The 18,433-nt window shown below is 48.7% G+C and overlaps 1 protein-coding gene across 4 annotated transcripts in view; it reads left to right on the top strand.

Moving 5' to 3' along the window:
- Positions 1–18,433, top strand: part of LOC135917684 (beta-1,3-galactosyltransferase 1-like) — a 143,828-nt gene that overhangs the window by 65,149 nt on the left and 60,246 nt on the right. The window contains exon 1 of one of the 4 annotated variants that reach the window (XM_065451261.2): positions 220–350. The exons of the other annotated variants lie outside the window; for them this stretch is intronic. The gene's annotated coding sequence lies outside the window, so the exon portion shown is untranslated. Of the gene's footprint in view, positions 1–219; positions 351–18,433 lie in introns of those variants that run through there. 4 annotated transcript variants of the gene reach the window in all.

The following is an 18,433-nucleotide window of genomic DNA, read 5'->3' as shown; positions in this document are numbered from 1 at the left end:
GAGCGGTCTCATTGGGCCGTCATCAGGTTGATGCAGGCAGGCAGACCGTGCTCGGCTGCGGGCCGACAGATATACCCCTCGTTTAGGGCCGGAAACGCGGGCGCCGAGACGAACCAACTCGTTGTCGCACGTCGGGGCCGTAATAGCATGCTGAGCAGGAAAGGCTCGAGAACGAGGGGTGGGGAGGAGTGTCCGGGGCTGCAGGCAGTCTTAATGTCCGCGTGTGTTAGGCGCATGCGATGCTGTGGCAGCGTGTACGTTTGTGAGCACCCCCCCTCGGGGCGAGCGACACGCAAGACGCGCGGACAGTCTGGATCCCACTATAAGGTCGATGCTCAAGCGTCCTCGGCGTAAGTAGCAGCGTTTTGGATGTCCTCCCCCACCCCTCCCCCACCCCTCCCCCCCCCCAATCCCCACCGCTCCATCCACAACAACCCTCCACCTAGACCCGAATAGCTCTTTACCCTATAAATTGTCGGGTATCGGAGAGGCGCGTACGACCAGTGAAGCAAGACGTGCGCGTATGCTGCGCAGATAAGCGCGAGAGGCGCGCAGCTGCCGAATTACGCGGCGCCTTATCGTCCGCCTCTCCGTTGTCTGTATATTGGCGCGGCTCTTGTGGCGGGTAGGTGGTAAAAAGTGACGCCGCTGCAAGTCTCTATCGAATGTGGTGCGACAACGTCGAGCCACTGTCGACAGAGACTTGAAACGCAGTACGCCGTTTTGCTTTCCCTACCGCTTCCCCCCTGCTCTCTCTTTTTCGTCTCACCGTTTTCTGTTAACAGTAGAACTCCGCGTGCAGGGTCTCGCCTATATACTACTGCTTTCATACCTACAAACTTTTACGATTTTATCTTAAAGCGGCCGACTTTGTGCTGCTTGCTTGCAATTGTGATATTGGCATCGATACTTTTACGATATTTTCTTTGCGTCCAGTTTAGGGCGACACTTACTTCGAAACAATACAAATGCAGTCGGTGACCGATTCTGCATGATCTTGGTTTTTCCGACCTGCTCGATTGTGCTCGGGGCCCGCAGCAGTGCCACCCACCCGCAAAACCAACGTATAACGGCAACCGAAATTTCAGACTTCCGTTTCGTGAATATTTCTTGAATTAAGTTATGAACAGTTCTGGTTGTGGCGCACGCAACTCTTGCGGCGACAGTAGAGAAAACTGCCTGTTCACGGCATTCCCGCAAAACAATCTGCGTAGTTTTAATGGACAATCAACAAAACGAGAAGTTTCTTTTTTTTTTCATTTTTCACCCACTCGCCGTATTGTTCTGGCTTCGAGCGATCGACTGTAGCACGTTTTGCCCTTTCTTCTTCTTTTTTTTTTACATCGGCACGCCTGCGCGTTAAAATTTTTTGTTCCTTCATTTTTCTTCTTCCTTCTTTTTCTGTACTTTGGTTGCCTCTGAAGTTCTTACGTTACAAAAGCACGTTTCTCACTTCTGATTTCGCTGAGGTTTCTCACTCCCCGAGTGTGATTTATTCAGCCGCGAACGAAGTTTCGAACGCCTATGGAGCAATATCAGCCGCATGTGGGAGCCAGCCGTACCTGGTACAGCTGTTGCAGCATCTCCAAAGAAACCAACTGCTTCCGTTTATTGCCGCTATGCTTGATTGTTTTATTACTTGTGTAACCTTATCGCAGCCACAGAATCTAGGCCGTCAGCTAGGAAACGCATTCACAGCAGTGTCATCACTTCCTAGCGGCGCTTAGGTACTTTAGAACATGAAATACGTCATGTTGAAAGCGTGCACGCCGTTTCTGGTTTTTTTCCATATGAAATTAAGCTCAAGGCCTGTAATTTTCTTTTTATCATAATTCGTTGAAGTACTTTTTAAAACAAGTGGCACCCCTAGTAGATGTCAAACGGAGTTATTTAAAGCGTTGGTACGGGCTTGTTGGAAATCCATAACTGTCCTATTTTGAGCGATGAACATTAGGACGACATGGAAACACACATTGATTCTTTTTTTCATTTTTGATTCAATGCCATGCTGAAATTCTCCTCTAAACATCTTAAAGTGTGCAGCAGGTCACCATTAATGCAAGACACAGGACCTTGCGTAAGCTCTGCACCAATATTAAAGACAACGCTTATTCTGTGTTCCAACACGTACGGCCTTCCAACTGCGCTCGTGTGTCATTTCTCGACCGCGTGCGCTTTGCAATAAAGATCATTGGGCGTCTACCAAGCACATTTCGTGCGAGCTCTTCCCACAGAACTCTCAGTATTGCTTCAGCCGAGTTGGTCGATTTCACCAAGTCATACCACTACGTTTTCACCACCGCGTCATTATCTCGTCTCGAATTCGCGCCTTGCTGTACGGAATGGCTAACAGGGAGGTGTATAGTTGGCGACTGCGTCTAATTGCAGAATGTTCTCTAGCGGACGTAGAGCGTCGATAGGATACATCTCTTCCTCTCGCGTGTAATACGTACCTGCATCCCACACTTGCTCGCCTCTCTCAATTATACGGACTCGTCTCGCACGAAATCAGCGGAATAAATTAGGGAGCCCCCTTGGTAATTCTCAAGCGCATGCAAACTGCGGCACGCGGGCGGCGTCTGCGCGTGCCTGCCCCCAAGGAATGCGCTACCGCGGATTGCACTCGAAGGAAGATCCTCGAGAGTTCGCACTCTGCAGCTGTGGCCGTGGGTGGCGCAACAGCGCGGCCTGGTCAGACGGACGAATTACGTAACTTTGCCAGAGTTAACGACAACTGGAGTCGATTTGCAATAAGTGGCGGCGGCGTTAAACCAGCGCGGCAAATTAAACCCGGATGTGAACGGGAAAAGTGCAACTTGAAAAAGAGGTGAGGCGCTCGAGGTCGTCTCGGTATTGATTACTTTTTTTGTTCTTCGAAGCCCACAGGACGCCCCGACGTGATAACGACTGTGATAACGTAGTTCTGCAACAAGGCCTCTCTATGCATTAAAATCATTGTAGATGACCATGCAGGAAGAAGTGGGAAAGACCCAAAGAAAGTGGTATACAGGAATACGGTCAACGAATAACCATAATTGAACGAGTGAAAATACGTTTTCCAATCTCCTTTTGTTGTCACTGGTGAAGATCGTGAAAATCGTCGCGTATAAACGTTGGTACATCGAGTTACATTGGACACTGTACCGCGACGCCCTATACTTTGTCTCTGTTCCGTATAGGTCCACCGTTCAAACCCTTCTTGCCTCTTGCGCCTCCAGGGTGGCAAAGGCGTGGCAATGTAATATAAACGCATGTCTCAGTATTCGGGTAAACCACTTGCGTGGCTCAGGAACCGTTCAGTCCTGGCTCAAAAGTTACCACTCCACAGTGCGTTCGAACTCTCACTTGGGCTAGTTTGACTAGGGCTGCCAGAAAATAACTTCGTTACGCTCCAAAGTTGAGGAGGACGAGAAAGAGAGTCTTCCTTGCTTTTCGGTGCTTTTGCATGTCTGTAGTATCCCAAGCAGGCCGCACAACCGAACTCGGTGTCAGTTCTCCTCGCAAATTAGTAGTAGCAGGAGGAATAAACTTTATTTGTATAAATGAGCTGACGACGGAGCCGTCCGAGGTGGGCGGCGTCCCTATTGTCCTGGATGCCGTGGGCCTGAGCCGATAGCATGACCCCGATCACCAGGAAATGCTGGTCTTCAGGGATCTGGTTTGTCAGCTGGGCCTCCCGCTGCTCGACGGTGGGTCCGTTTATGTGTGGTATAAGTAGCCTGGCTTTTTTTTTTCAAATCAAGATTGCGCATTTGGTATCTAAACGGATTGTTTTTCACAACCTGTTTCGTTCTTGTAAAGCGCGCATTGGTTCCGCGCTTACATATTAAGTGCATAGATGAACATAAAAAAAAATCACCGATGATTGCGATACTCCCTAATGCGAATTTGGGGCGCAGATAGGTAGTGCTTTGAATTCACGATGTATTGTGGCAACGAATTTGATTCTGGACAACAGGGTCCTCTCGGTGGCGGCTTTGAGCCTCAGGTCGGGCAGCTCGTCTAGCAGCTGCGCGGTAGACGAAGCACTTCCCCCGGTTGCGTCGTTCATTGTTCAGAAAGAATTGGCTGACACTACTTTGTATTGTGATTATATTGTCGCATGGTAGGGACAGCGAAGAACGACACAGTGTAGCAACTGTGTGTTACAAAATTGACTCTTTATTGGGCCAACTTGTGTCCAGAAAAACAAGTAGCATTCAAGCGCAACGATAGCGGCGAGCAGAGTCGGCCACCGTCGAAAATCTGATCTGCGGGTCAAGCGCGTCCGCTTTTGTGCATGACTCGTCGAAGGTTCCAGTGTAATCGCTGGTGCCCGCATGGCTTCCGAAAAGTACTACACGATTCGCGTCGCACATGCAACCAGATTATAAATACTATGGCGGCGCCATCTCGTAGTCTCGTACGGCACTACTTTCCGCCTCACCCTTTCACCATGCTCTCCTCCTCCGCTTTCAGCCTCATGATTTCACTGTAGGCTCCTCCGCTTTCCTCCTCGCGTTCTCTTCGCTGTCGCCGCCTCTCATCCCCCGCTGCCGCTCCGCGTTCGCTCTCTCATCTTTCGCTGTACTTGTTCGCACGGTTACGAGGGACAAAAAAAAAGGGGGAAAAGAAGGAACAATGACTATGGGCGGTAATTCCAGGAAAGCACTGCTGTTTTCCGTAACTCAGGGGGCAGCTTGCTGTCAGACTTCTTTCTGTCAAATTGGTTTTTCTGTCTCCTTCTCCTGAAGAGTAAGCAGGCGTTGGGCCCATTCCAGTGGCAGTTGCTAACCTGCTCCTCCTTTCCTGACAAGTATGTATATGTTTTCAAATAAAATAATAATATACGCCGCCGTGCCCAAGTGTAATTCGTACGTCTGCTCGTCATGTACATAGTTATACTTGTATAAGCATGCTTGCATATACGAGGATGGAGCGTCCAACAGTGTTAACGACCGTCCATTTTTGCCAAGTTTATTTGCCGGAAACACTATGCGTGTTCCGCATTGGACTCCGAGCTAATTGTTGTTGATGTTCAGTGTCAGCTCACAGCATTACGTCAGCGTTATTCCTAATTATCCTCCACTTTCTTCTGTCCACCCCTTTCCATTTGCACCTCTGCGTAGTCTGAGGCCACGGGCACTGTCATGCAGACCATTATCTCTACCTTTTCTGTCATACAAATTTATTCTCTCGTGTTCGGTCCCAGTGTAGGAGGCGGCGTGCTTTTGGCTAGGAAACTAGCGCGACCTAATGGACCTCAATAAAGTTTTTCCATCCATTCCATCTGTCTCCGTGTTTCTCAGACAGAACACAGCGTTTATTGATTACACGTTTCCAGTGACGGGATAACAAAGGCCCGGGCACGAGAGTTTCCTCTGCGCGTTCCGAACAAATACCTCGCCTAGCCCGGCTTTCTTGAGCGTGATCTGAAGTAAGGGCCCCAGGCTCGGGTGAGCAACCGGCCTGTAAGATCGCGGGAAGTAGGTGGGCATTGGGGATTCCGGATACGTTTTGTTATCCCGACGGGGCACCGGGGCTGCATGGCCGTAGCCGTGTCGGCCGGTGTTAGTATAGGCAGCGTGTGTATAGGTATCGATCCGGAGATCGTGTTTTCGCTGATCTGGCCGTGCCTCCGGCTTGTCTGTTCTCGCTCCGCTAGGTGGCATCGAGCCGCCAGTGGGTGCAAAAAGCCGGGGCCGACAGGGTTCCGGCGAGCTGTGTTTTCTTTGCGTCTGCGTGGTCCGGTTTTGCTGTTCTTTTTTTTTGTTTTTTGTTTTTCGTTCAAGCCCGCGTTCTCTCTTCTCCAGGCAAGGAGACGCCATGTCCGGCTTTGCGTAACTGTATCAATTGGGCCAGCGTAAGGAGAAATGAAGTGTCTATAGACTCATTCGGTCCTCCGCTCCACTGAAGTCGGAAATATGAGCGCATTTGTTATCTGAAAAGGTATCTTTGACGAAGATCTCTGACAGCTAGTGACGTTGATTCTGAGATGCACACGTTGCTAAGAAGTACCTTGTTTTTTTTTTCTTCGGCATAGAACGTTACTTGTTCATTCCAGTTATCATGTCTCTGTGCATGCGTTCAGTGTGGCCAAGAGAGCGAGAAAAGAAAGGAGAGGCAAGGAAGTTAACGAGATTTTGTGTCCAGCAGCTTAAGCAGTTGAATAAATCACTGGCGAGGAATCTAAGACTTTATCGAGCTGGAAATTACCAAGCGTTTGAGAAGTGCATGCATAGAACACTATACGCGTCATACAAGCTTTCCAGTTAAATACTAAACTTCGTTAGTGCTTGTAACGGTTTGATAAATAACCTTGGTAATCTTTCAGTTCTTGCCAACATTTGGCTTAGGGAAACAGCGAAGCCTAATATCACGAAAGGATGCAAGGATATATAGCAACATTTCTAGGGGCTCATCGCTTTTTCAAAGTGTCACTATGGGCAACAAGAGAAATTGATGAAGTTTTTGGTTAACCGACGCAGCGCTCGTGTCCCAGAGCCGGTTAGGACAATTGGTCGGTAACGCAGTGCTCGGGAAAAAGCAGGGATAGTCTGAGTCACGCAATTCATCGCTTGGAAGCCCATTGACAGCGGCGTGAAGAGCGAAGTGTACAGAGTGGTGTCGCGCATGACGTCATGTGCGCATGTTCGTTGACAAGAAAACGCGGAGACCTTTGCGACCTCTGGGCTGACCTCTCAATAATCCTTGTTATTTTGTGCACTTTCTCTCGTTAATCGGCAAAACTACCGCAGATCAACTTTGGTGATGGCTGGGTGCAGCTGCGTTTTCGTGGGATTACTGTTACAAAACGTGATCCATCATTTCATTGTACCCGCCGTGGTTGCTCAGTGGCTATGGTGTTGGGCTGCTGAGCACGAGGTCGCGGGATCGAATCCCGGCCACGGCGGCCGCATTTCGATGGGGGCGAAATGCGAAAACACCCGTGTGCTTATATTTAGGTGCACGTTAAAGAACCCCAGGTGGTCAAAATTTCCGGAGTCCTCCACTACGGCGTGCCTCCTAATCAGAAAGTGGTTTTGGCACGTAAAACCCCAAATATTATTATTATTCATTTCATTGCTGCTGTCCGTTTTTTTTTTCTCTCTCTCTCTCCTTCTTGATGTGTCCTGATACATACAGAACTGTGGTGCGCAACGGCTGTACCATAATTTGTCATCGTGCCCCGGCGTTGTGTTTACTCGGCATCTGCAACGAACGACCGTTGCAATTCTCCATTCAAAGGCAGGCGCTCAGGAAACGTGTGTCTCCCGGCCCTTTTACGGGCGTGCGGAAAAGTGTGTGTGCCTGCGTGCGATGGCAGGAGGAGGAAGAGGGGTGTCACTTGCTGCAAGCGGATCTAGCCTTGCAGAAGTTGCCGGCATTCGCTCCGCCTGAACGCCACCTACCAACCGCGATATGGCCTGAAACACTTCGCAGTATAGCTAACTAGCAACACGAAGTTCCAAAAACAAGTTGACTCGGCGCCCAATAAGTGGCGCGTTTTCAGAACCTCAACGACCCGTACGGTTCATTATTCACTTCCCAACTCTGTATCACGGAGGCACTTTAGGAGGAGCCGAAGCGGTATTCAATTTCCTCGCGGGAACAAAACGTCACTTGCAATTCAGTGTGGTGCTGTCTTGCGCTTGAGTCCATGTATTAATTTCTTGTCCTGCTTCAAATCCAGGGCACTTTAGTATATAATGTTCAATGTCATTAAGAGCTTGACAATGCACGCACGACGAGGACGGGCCGATTCCTCTCTTGCTTCACCAAAGTAGAGTTTGCACTGACCCTGTGCGGATGCGATAAAGCAGAGCAACATCAGTTCTGTTAAGTCCTCTATCACACAGAGTTGATGCTGAAGAAATGCGAGTTCACTGTAGCTTGCGACTTGTCAGTCAGCAGGCAATGGTTGACCCTCGTGGCCTTTTAGGAACGCGCACTTCGCTTATATGGCTATCAAGTGAATTTTGTGCTCAATATAGTTGGCTATGCATTCAAATAATTTTATTCAGTGCCCTGCGATTTGGTGGGGTGGGCCTGGACACCGCCTAGGTTTCGGTCAAGGGTTGTTGGCCCTTGGCGGCTTCCTGGGCTCGCTGGACGGAGTTGGTGCTGCAGCTCCGAGCTGAGTGAAGCAGACTCCCAGCGCTTGCGGAGTCTGTCATTGTTGGAGGCTGCATCACCGTTATCTTATATTATATCCGTACATTCCCATAGGATATGCTCTCCAAGGTGGCTCCAGAGTCGCAATGTCCGCACTTGTCAGTCGTGTATAAATCTGGGTGTATTAGGTGCATAATAGCTGGACTCGGATGGGATCTGGTCTGTAACTTCCACCATTCGACAGACTGATTTTTGCTTATTTTTGGGTGCGGCGACGGGAATGTACGCCTCTGCAATCTATGGTGTTGTGCAATTTCGCGAAATCTGGTCATTCGGTCTTTCCACTCCCACTCATCGGTAGTCGGTGAGGCGGGGCTAACCGAGGCTCGGTCCGTAAGCTCTCGAGCCATGCGGTGTGCAGCCTCATTGCTACCGTTTGGTAGTGTGTGAGCGGGTGTCCAGATGAGATCGGCACTTTTGTCGTGGTTGTTACCTAATTTTAGGAGTCGTAGCGCCTCCTGGGAGATTGGACCGTTGGCGAAGTTTCGTATCGCCGTCTGGGAATCACTGATTATTATGCCCGCCTGTGTTTGTGCTATGGCTAGTGCGATAGTTATTTCCTCTGCGGTTTCTGCTTGTAGCGTGTTGACTATAGCGCTCGTCGTGCATTTTCCCCCGTAATTTATCACCACTGCTGTGTAGGCGCCCTTGTGTCTGTATCTAGCTCCGTCCACAAATATGGTGTCCTTGCTGTTACAGAATTTCTTCTGTATATTGCGTGCTCTGCTTTCCCGTCTACCCTGACGGTGGGTAGGATGCATATTCTTGGGTATTGGCGGTGTCTGATGTGTCTGGGCATATCTACTTTGACGCCATGTTGGGTATGATACCTCATACTTAGGCGATCCACTATTTGCCTACCTATTTTAGTTTTAGACAGGCGTTCGTATTGTGCTATTCGTTGTGCCTTGATTAGCTCAACCAGTGTATTGTGGAGACGTAGCTGCAGGAGTCTATCGTTGCTGGTGGTAATGGAGAGTCCGATTGCTTGTAGATTATTCTGATTAAGCTGTCTAATTTGTACGCCCATACCCAAGGTTGACGAGATCAGAGTATCGGGCCTCATCATTGAAAGTAACGGCTGCAATGGAGAGAGAGAACGTAAACTTTTATGTTCAAATCAACAAGATTTGAGTACGGCATCTTTTTAGTGGGTCTGGGCACCCGCCGCGGACGCGGTAGATGCCCAGACCTTACGCAAATTAGACAATATAGCATCTCAAATCATGCGGCTACTTAAACGAATAGCCAACAAACATAGTGTAATGAAAGAAGGCAATCTGCTTAAACTACTCCAAGCCCTCATACAAAGCAGATTAGTATACGTGGCATCGTACCTACGGGGGTACTCGTCAGAAAAATGGTTCGCTATGTTATATCCGTTATATTGCCTTAATTGCTGCACTCCCTCCTCATCTTCTATTGTACAGTTTTTTCCCTTCCCCTTTCGCGTGTTTTTCAATTCATTTGATTTTGAGCAGTGCTGTCCTTCTGAAAGGAGACGCTCGGGCGAAGAAATTACCTTCACGTATTGCAAGGCTAGATCCGTCTGGAGCATATAGCTGGCTGCTCCTCCTTCATATTTCGTTACTTCTTAAGAAGGGCTATGGTATAAAAACTTACTCAACAGCTTGATTTAAAGGGACACTAAAGGTTACTATGAAGTCAAGATAAAGAGATGAAGAAATGCTCTAGACCGTCTAAGGCGTCAATATAATCGCGAACAGAACTTTAGTAACCGAGAAATTGAGGTAAATGCATGACACGATTCGAGACCCCCCAGCGACATTCCGGTACTAGCCCGATGATGAAGGCACTCCTCATCATAATTTATGTCACTAGTACTCAACTACTCGTATTAAAAAGATCATTTCATTAGGTGATAAGACGGAAGAAAATGCTACTTGTCTACTTCTGTTCGATTCTAAGAAAAAAATAACATTTTGACGTTACCCTTCAGTAGTATGAGTGGTCGAAAGTTTTTGTTTTCGCTCGACTCTGCGCCGCGCGCGTTTTTGAGTTTCAGTTGTTTCGTTATCGCGTCGTGCTGCGCTGATTATGCTGGCTCGCGAAACTTGCATTTGGAGCAAGCAGTTACAATGCCACGTCCATGTGATGTCGTGGGATGCGCGAACGGTCCGTGGAACTTGGCCAAGGGCACCTGCAGCGGCGAATCCAACGTTATTTATCACTGTGTGCAAATAAGTGAACCTCTCCGTTCGAAGTGGTTAAGTGCCGTACCTCTGCCACAGCGCGTTGGCAAAGAGCCGAAAAATCGCATAGTGTGCTCGCTGCACTTTCGTCCAGAGGATTACGAGTTTAACGCCGACTTACTGAAGTCGTTTGGAGTGCCTTTCAAAGCAATGCTTTCCCGTAGCGCTGTTCCGTCTGTCTTGCCTGTATTCTTCGAAGCGCAAGAACAACTGCAGGTTGAAGACGGGGCGGTGAGTGCGGCATTTGGTTTTCACGAAGGAAAAGCTACAAATTTGCGAATATGTACAGTCATAACATACAGTTGCCGTCGTAGCAGTACCCAACGACGCCGGCAGCGCGAGTCCTCAGCAGCAGGTCACGTTGATCAGTGCTTAAATCGCTGAAGTCGAGCCCAGCATCGCGAGTCAATGTGTCGTTGTCAGGGTCGTCCGTTACAACGAGCGCCAAAGTTGGCGTCATAAAATAAAGAACCAGCTTATCGTCGCGCGCTTTTCCTTCCGCTAGCGACTATAGTTCCGCTTTCGCGCTGCTGTCGGCTCTGTCTTGGCTCTGTTTCTGGCCGTGCGTTTGCGTTTTGTGCAGAAACGCCGTAGCGCCGTCTGCGGGCGCGGTTTTACTCACTGACGGCGCAACGTCACTATGAGACGACGTCACCACTCCTCGATCGGAGGGCGGGCGATTTGAACTGCGCCAGATGTACGCGGACGCTTCAGAACGCATTTTCTCTTAAAATAAGTATCTTCTTCGCATGAAACAAGCGTTTCGAGGTTTCTGGGATGGTATTTCAACAGTCCACGTTGACTTAACATTAACCTTTAGTGTCTCTTTAAGCACATAATCCCCGTAACGGAGTGAGGAAGCAACATGTAAGAATACAAACGAACAAGCAAACACAGTGTGGTCATTTGGGGAACATTCGTAGTATTAGTACTTCGTATTATTTAGGTGAGTTACGCTTGCAGAACAGCATAAATTTACAGGTTAGATGTAGAGTGAGAGAGAAAGAGAGAAACGAAGAGGGAGAGATAGGAAGGTTAAACAAGGACGTGTCCTGTATTTGGGGCGTGCCCCACATTTGAGGAGGGAAAAGGGGAAGAATAGGAAAGGAGAGAAAAGAAATAGTACAGTCAGCCATTCACAGAGTAAGTCGCAGAGGAATATCAGTTGTCGCAAAGAGAGGGAGAGAGAGAGAAATAGAAGAGACGAAAGGCAGGTAGGTTAACCAGACGCCAACCGTGAGACGTAAATAGCACACAAGCACACTCGCTTCTACATCAGGTTTGCTACCCTGCACTAGGGGAAGGGTATAGAGATGAAATGAGAGAGAGCACAGTTCCGCGCACATTTGACGGTTCACACCGAGGCTACAAGCGATCACCAAGACCTGTCAATATGAGGTACTGCAACGATGCTTTCTTGGCTTTCCGTGCCATCGACGCGTACGGCCATTGGCCAAGGATCTTCATTGCCGGAAATTCCAAGAGTCCAGACGGTTAAATGCTGTCCGGACAGCTTCACGCTGTCACACGCCTTCGTACAATCTAGCATCCTTCACGAAATGCAGAAGGGTTTTTGTGGCCGTTTGCTTGCAAGAATGCATGGGCCGTGGTCCAAGGATGTTTTGTTTCGAGAGTACTCTATTATCTAACAGGCTGAGTTTAGCTTGTAGAATACGTCGTTGAGTGACAAAGGATGGCCAGTGATACAGGAGGGCCTCGAGAGTCTCATCGTTCCCGCACAAATTGATGATCCCTATTAGGAGTGAATAGGCGTTGGTAATTGCGACGCCCAACCACATGCGACGCAACAACGTTGTTTCGGGACGAGAGAGTCCAAATGGCAGGCGGTGTCGCTAGTTAGGGTCGAGAATGCTAGTGTGAGTTGGTGAAATCTGGTGAATTCCATTGTAGAAGTGTGCTGGGGCGAGTAAGTGATTGAAGTTGCCGGGCAACATCCGTTCATGGGAGTGGTATAGGAGTTACTTCCGCCAGTATCCAAAGATATGAAAGAGGGCCGAAAAAAACAAGGGTGTAATAAAGCGAAATTTTGTTTGCCCAGCTATCCACTGTTAGAGGAAACACGTGACTGCGTGACACGTGACACTATAGTCATGCGCCGAGCCTGTAGGGGAATATAGGCGCAAACGAAGCATGGACAGCACATGTTGTGTGTCGTCTGCTAATAAAAACACCGCATCGCTCGTGTGCGGCCGCGTTGCCGTGCAATAGCACGTCAAGGACTACCCCGCTTAAAGAAAAAATATTTAATTTCTTGCACTGCCACTCGTGAGACATAGAAATCACACACGTACACTCACATCTACGGCAGTGGCGTAAAATTCGAATAATCAGCAGCCGAACTGCTTTTCGAAGAACGGTATTTTTGGACACTTCGAATAGCGTCGCTGCGCTGCCGCTAGCCCGAGTATTCCGCGAACGGAAACACAGTCACAATACCGTCGGGAGCTGCAAATTTTTCTGTCTCTATTTGCTTATATATGATAGTGTCACTCCCTCACTGCTACTTCGGAAGAGCGATACTTTCGAGTGACTTAATATATATATGTTGACTTTTCTGATCCGCTAACGGTAGCTTTAACGGCGTTTCGTATCTTCCAACAATTCTACAGACTGAGTGCGACATTTCCAGACATCGCTGAAACAAGCCGCGCGCAAGAGCGCTGAAAGCAAACTACGGTATGACTCGTGCTCGTATCATTGAGTCATACGCCACGCTTAATGCAGGAAATCAATGTGTTTCAGTCTGTCGTGCGATAACATCCAAATGCGAAGCTTCCGCCAGGAACGCAGCGCTTCGTGACGCCAATAATGTTCAGAAAGTTCAATCATTTCCATGCACTTAGCATCCACACGGCTGGCAAGTCAAGCGCAACATTGCTTCTTCAAATCACGTTCGTCGCAACGCGTGTGAAGACGTGTCGTCGCGCAACCAATGGACCGCACACTGCGCGCATACGAAACGCGGGCAGCAGACGGCGCGCATGCGTTGTGCCTCCCCTGCGCCGCTTCGCGCATGCGTTGTGCTGCTTCCCGTACATGGTGCTGCGCGCAGCATTAGCCCCGAGAACGAACACGAGCGGCGCTGCGAGCGCCGCTCGCGTGACGTCAGGGCATGGACTCGCGCCTGTCGTCTGCTACAGTTCGGGCGTTGTCCGGGCGCTTTCTGCGGTGTTTTCGTTTGCTCGCCCTCGTTCTCTCTGCTTGTATACTTATGGTGGTGGTCTCAAATATATTTTTACGACGTCTTCCTTTGCGAACATTTATTCAAAGAGCTAATTTCTTAGACAACAATGCAGCTCTCGAAGGCAACGCTACAGTGCCAGCCGAAGCGACGCAGACCAGCCCATTGCGGGTTTTTCATGCGCGGATAGACAATCGCAAAGGCATAGCCTACAGGAATCCAGTTATGATACCATACCTGCCGCGGTGCAACAAGTATGTCACAAAGCTGGCTATATATGATTTCTACAGCAGTTACGTTGATTTTATTCCGCTAAAATAGGTTTGCTCACGACGAGTAGTTCATGGTATAATATCGAATTTTTGCATTTCCTCACAGAAACGGTCGGCAGTAGCACGGGGACTTAACTAATACTGGAGCTTAGATTCTACATGCCTCACTTGCTTCTTTAACTGCCTGTCAACATTAGGTGGTTCTTCACGTGTTTATTTTTTTTAAGCGGCGGAAATTCGAAGTAAAGTTAATTAAGGCTTACAGCTATTTACAGAGTACAAATAGGAATGTACCAATATATATTTCCTTTTCCGTGTTACACGTTCAACTCACCTCTTTAGGGCGCGTTTGTTAATGATTAATAATGTAAGGTATGTTCCTCTTTTTTTGTCTATATTACCAAGTGTATATCATTTATTTATTTCAATGCCGCAGTGTGTTTTGCATTGTTATTGTGGAAATATTTCACTGTTCTTTCATATATTGTATAACTGCAATGTTTTATGGCCACTATATAAATGTAATTTATATGGCGCTTGATGTGTTACCCCATGCAGCCATATTGTACCTAAGGGGGTGAGGTTACCTCAAGCCTCGTCTGTGCGATTTTTTTCCCTCATCCACCTCCACTTACCACTCCTCTGTACATGTGTGTGTGTAAATGGAAATTAATAAACCAAATCAAACTCACTTGAGAAATTTACTGGTGCTTGCTGCTTGAGGAATATACATGACGAATCTGTTTGGCGAACTGACACAGGCTGCTAGGCCCAATTTTTTTAGTGAAGTATGCCTGCTGGACCGCATAGCTGCAGCCAGAAAGAAGTCGAAGCGTCAATGATTAGTAGTATGGGACATATTGAAGATATCGAAATTCCCCCGGTGGAGGGTCAGAAATCAAGTGAAAGTATATGCAAGGCTTGTGGTGCTTTCTTTATGAATGTTTGCGATTGGATTGGAGCAAACTTAATTTGCCTGCAAGGTTCTCTTTTATGTACCGACGAAGCGAATAGTTATCCGTTTGTATAATTGAATAACGCTGGATCAAGACATGGTGAGACAGAAGGTGCTTGAATTTTCCTTTTGTATACAGGAAATCTAAGCTGCGGTGTAGTAGCTCGAGAATACTTTAGCCATTCCAGTTGGCGCTGTAAAAAACATGCTCTATGGTTTTAATTCGAAGTTGTAGTGAACTGATGGGTTTCGCGAACATAGCGTGCCTCGCCATACGGACAGTCGATTGCTACCGTTACGTGATCAGGGGTGTGCCATATTGTCGATAAAGGCTACTGAGGGCCACTATGAAACATTTCATCACTTTCAATTGAGTGGCTCTCGATCTTAACAACGAAACTTTTCTCTCAGGTGATTGCTACTATGGTGTTTGTGAATTAACTATGTAAATACTCTGCATGACGCGCCGTCGTGTTAGCAGCGATGAGCAATTCGTTTTTTGGAGGCCTGTTTCAGAGGGGGATGAAAGTAGCAGCAAACTTTTTCATAAGAAATGCGCGGCTAACTATTTTTTTACGCATTAATGAATGGCCATATTTGAATAGAACAACACACCAGAGTAATAGGAATCATGATGAGAGCTTCGCTGGGCAGTGTTTTTCTGAAATCAGATAAGATGTTGACGCCAATTACCAAATTTTTCTTCCACGTAAAATGCAATGCCTCTCATAGCTAAATACTAAATGAATGTTAAATGTTTAGCGAAGCATCATACACAACTTCGCGCGTTGAATTTGCAGATATTCTTTTTTTAGTCAACATTTACCGATAGACACGGCGCATATATGCATTGCAAAACCTAGCAGACCCCTTTAACGCTACTTAGCTTGCGATATCCAAGCCGCAAAGTTTCTCGACTCACACGCTTTTGAAGAAGAAACTGTGGTTAAGGTATGACAGCTGAAAGAAGCCGACGTATTCTTCAATACGTACGGCTCGAGCCACCCATACCGCAAGCATACACGAAGGGAACGAGCGCGCGCGGCAGCCGAGCGAGCCGGAGCGAGCGGCGTCCTGGCCGTGACGTCACTCGCGAGAGGGCGCCACTCCTAATTCTCGGGGCTAATAGGTATGGTGCCTCTAGCCACCATAGCATAGGCACCATGGAGGAAGGCAAGCGTAGGAGATACCTCGGCCAGCATGGATGTGTTGGATAGAGCGGTATGGAATGCGGTTCATTCTAGTACGCTCTAGTGTCTTGGTGGTAGTGTGGCGGAAGTCACCTGCTGTTCTTCGCAAAGGTGTACGGCATGGGTCTGGCACCCCAAACAGCAACATAACGGCACTTCCGCCAGGGCCTCTTCTATTTTATTTGTTTCTTGCATGATAGGCACGAAGGAAGGAATACAGTAGGATCATGGAGGAAAAAAACACTACTTAAGAACTCGGTTATATACTTAGACTTCTGCAGGAGTCGAGGACGCTCTCTAAGAATGAAGCCGTTCGGCGCCATCTTGCTAGAGGAAAGAAGCCCGAGCCGCCGTAGCACTGCGTGGAGGGTGCTCGTCGTGCTTATTGATAGTACTCAATGGGAACAGTCTTAACTGATTGTGACATGCTCTCCGAGCGCATTACAACTTAGAAGGTATGATTGCACCAATCACGTAACCGTAGACCCCCTGGTATAACGGCAGGGAAAGCAGCGCTGAAACAGAGCAACGAAAAAAGAAAGAAAGAAGAACACAGGAGCAGAGACACGTAGTACACATGACGGGCGCTGAGATGTAGAGCGTTGCAACGTCATGTGTACTATGTGTCTGTGTCCCCGTGTTTGCTAGAGCTGCTTTCCCAACCGTTCGACCATGAACCAACTTGTCCAAACCAAAGTTCTGCCTGGTATAACGTTCCGACTGCAACATAAGTTCTCGTTGTTTGCTCACGTCCGGATGTTGTGCGTATTCCACTTCAGTTTGCTTCAGTTGGGAACGGTTGGAAAGGTGCCCGTACGTATGCGTATCAAAAACACGCATCATGTAGCCGCTGCCGCGTCACTGCGTGAGGTATTATGTAGCGCAGCCGGCTCGGGTTGTGACGCGCGGTGCGCATTTTCCACCACCTTCCCTATTTGGTTTGCACGTATCGGGCAATGCCTCTGTTTCTAATAGGAAAACCAGTAAGACGTGTGCCCAATAAAGATGTGCGCTCGATTTAGGACACAAACAAAAGGAAGAGTTGCAAGTGCAGAGCTCATCCAGTGAGAACTAGCTCGCAAAATGAAGTGCATTTAAATTGAAATCCAGTCCAGCTTACGCGCCTGCATGTCTCACTGGCTTTGTTTCGTACTCAAGCGTAAACAGACGTTCGTTTCACCCTTGACTATGAGCAAACCCGACCATACGAGTTTTCGTCGAACTGTTGATTTCATTCGCTTCGTGTTTATTCAGAGAGAGAGAGAGAGAGCGAGAGAGGAAGGGCAGGCAGTTTAACCAGAGGTGAGTTTCCGCCTTGCTTCCCTGCACTGGGGTGGAGGATATAGGGGTAGGAAAGAGGGCGAGGAGAGAGAGAGAAATTTACAGGGACGTCTCATTTCGTGAACGCGGGTGACGCGCAAACGTGTGGGTGCTATAGCGCACACGACGTTATCGACCCTTGCTCCTCCTTGACGCCTACATTGTCCGCATCGAGATCGTATTAAAGCCAGGGTTCGCGCGACCGCGACATACGCAGCAGCCACCGGAGTAGGGCGTCTCGTTGTGAGCATTCGCTTACTGTCTAAATTACATAGCATGGTGTCAGTGAGCACAAGTACACATGAACACATATCTTACTCGACGACCGCGGACATTTGCTGTCAAAACGCTGGCGTGAGGAATCGCGGCAGCAGCAGCAAGCGAAACGACCTTCGTGCCGCCTATTGCTTCAACGCAAACTAAGCGCTGAGAACACAGCGCACGCAAAGCCACGAGCCGTCGACCGCGTGGCCGCGCGCGCGGCCGAGGTGCAGCGCCTCCCTCCTTTCCCCCGGTGCCACGCGCGCGACGGAATACGGCTCGCTTCCTCCCCTTGAGACATTGAGACACGCAGACATTGAGCCGCCATCGTCGGATCACCGTCGCACGCTTTTCACTCGCACGCAAAGCGTACGGCGCGCAAGGATGACGTTATCTCGAGACGAACCCGCTACGTATGCATCGCAAAGAAAACTTGTAGCTACTGCCAGAGGAGGTCAGCCTAGTGCGACTCCACCTGCCATCCTCCTGCGTGGCACTTCGCCTCGTTTCTCCAACCCCATTTCGCTCAACGTTACCTACACATTCCTCTCGGTGGGGTTACTTTGCCCGTCCCTCAGCGCGCTCCTTCGAACTTTCCTCGGCGCACGATTCTCTTCACCTCCATGCCCCTTCCTCGTTCGCTTGTTTCGCGGCTTCAGACAGACACCGCTGATTTCGCGAGCTGGCCAGCTACGCTTGCGCGTAAAGGTCGCACCGCGTGATAGTATGATGGTACCGATCATAGAGTTTCATACAGTAATTACTAGAGGGAACTCTGGTGCTAGTGTCTGCGGGAGCTTCAATGGGAGCAGTTGACCCAGCATGTGAATTGTGGTAAGTACATGGATTAGCCCAAGCTTCGTCTT

Source organism: Dermacentor albipictus, chromosome 4, assembly GCF_038994185.2.
Source record: "Dermacentor albipictus isolate Rhodes 1998 colony chromosome 4, USDA_Dalb.pri_finalv2, whole genome shotgun sequence".
NCBI classification, from domain to species: Eukaryota; Metazoa; Arthropoda; class Arachnida; order Ixodida; family Ixodidae; genus Dermacentor; species Dermacentor albipictus.
The sequence above is the reverse complement of the archived record's forward strand: the minus strand, read 5'-3'. Positions and strand labels throughout refer to the sequence as shown.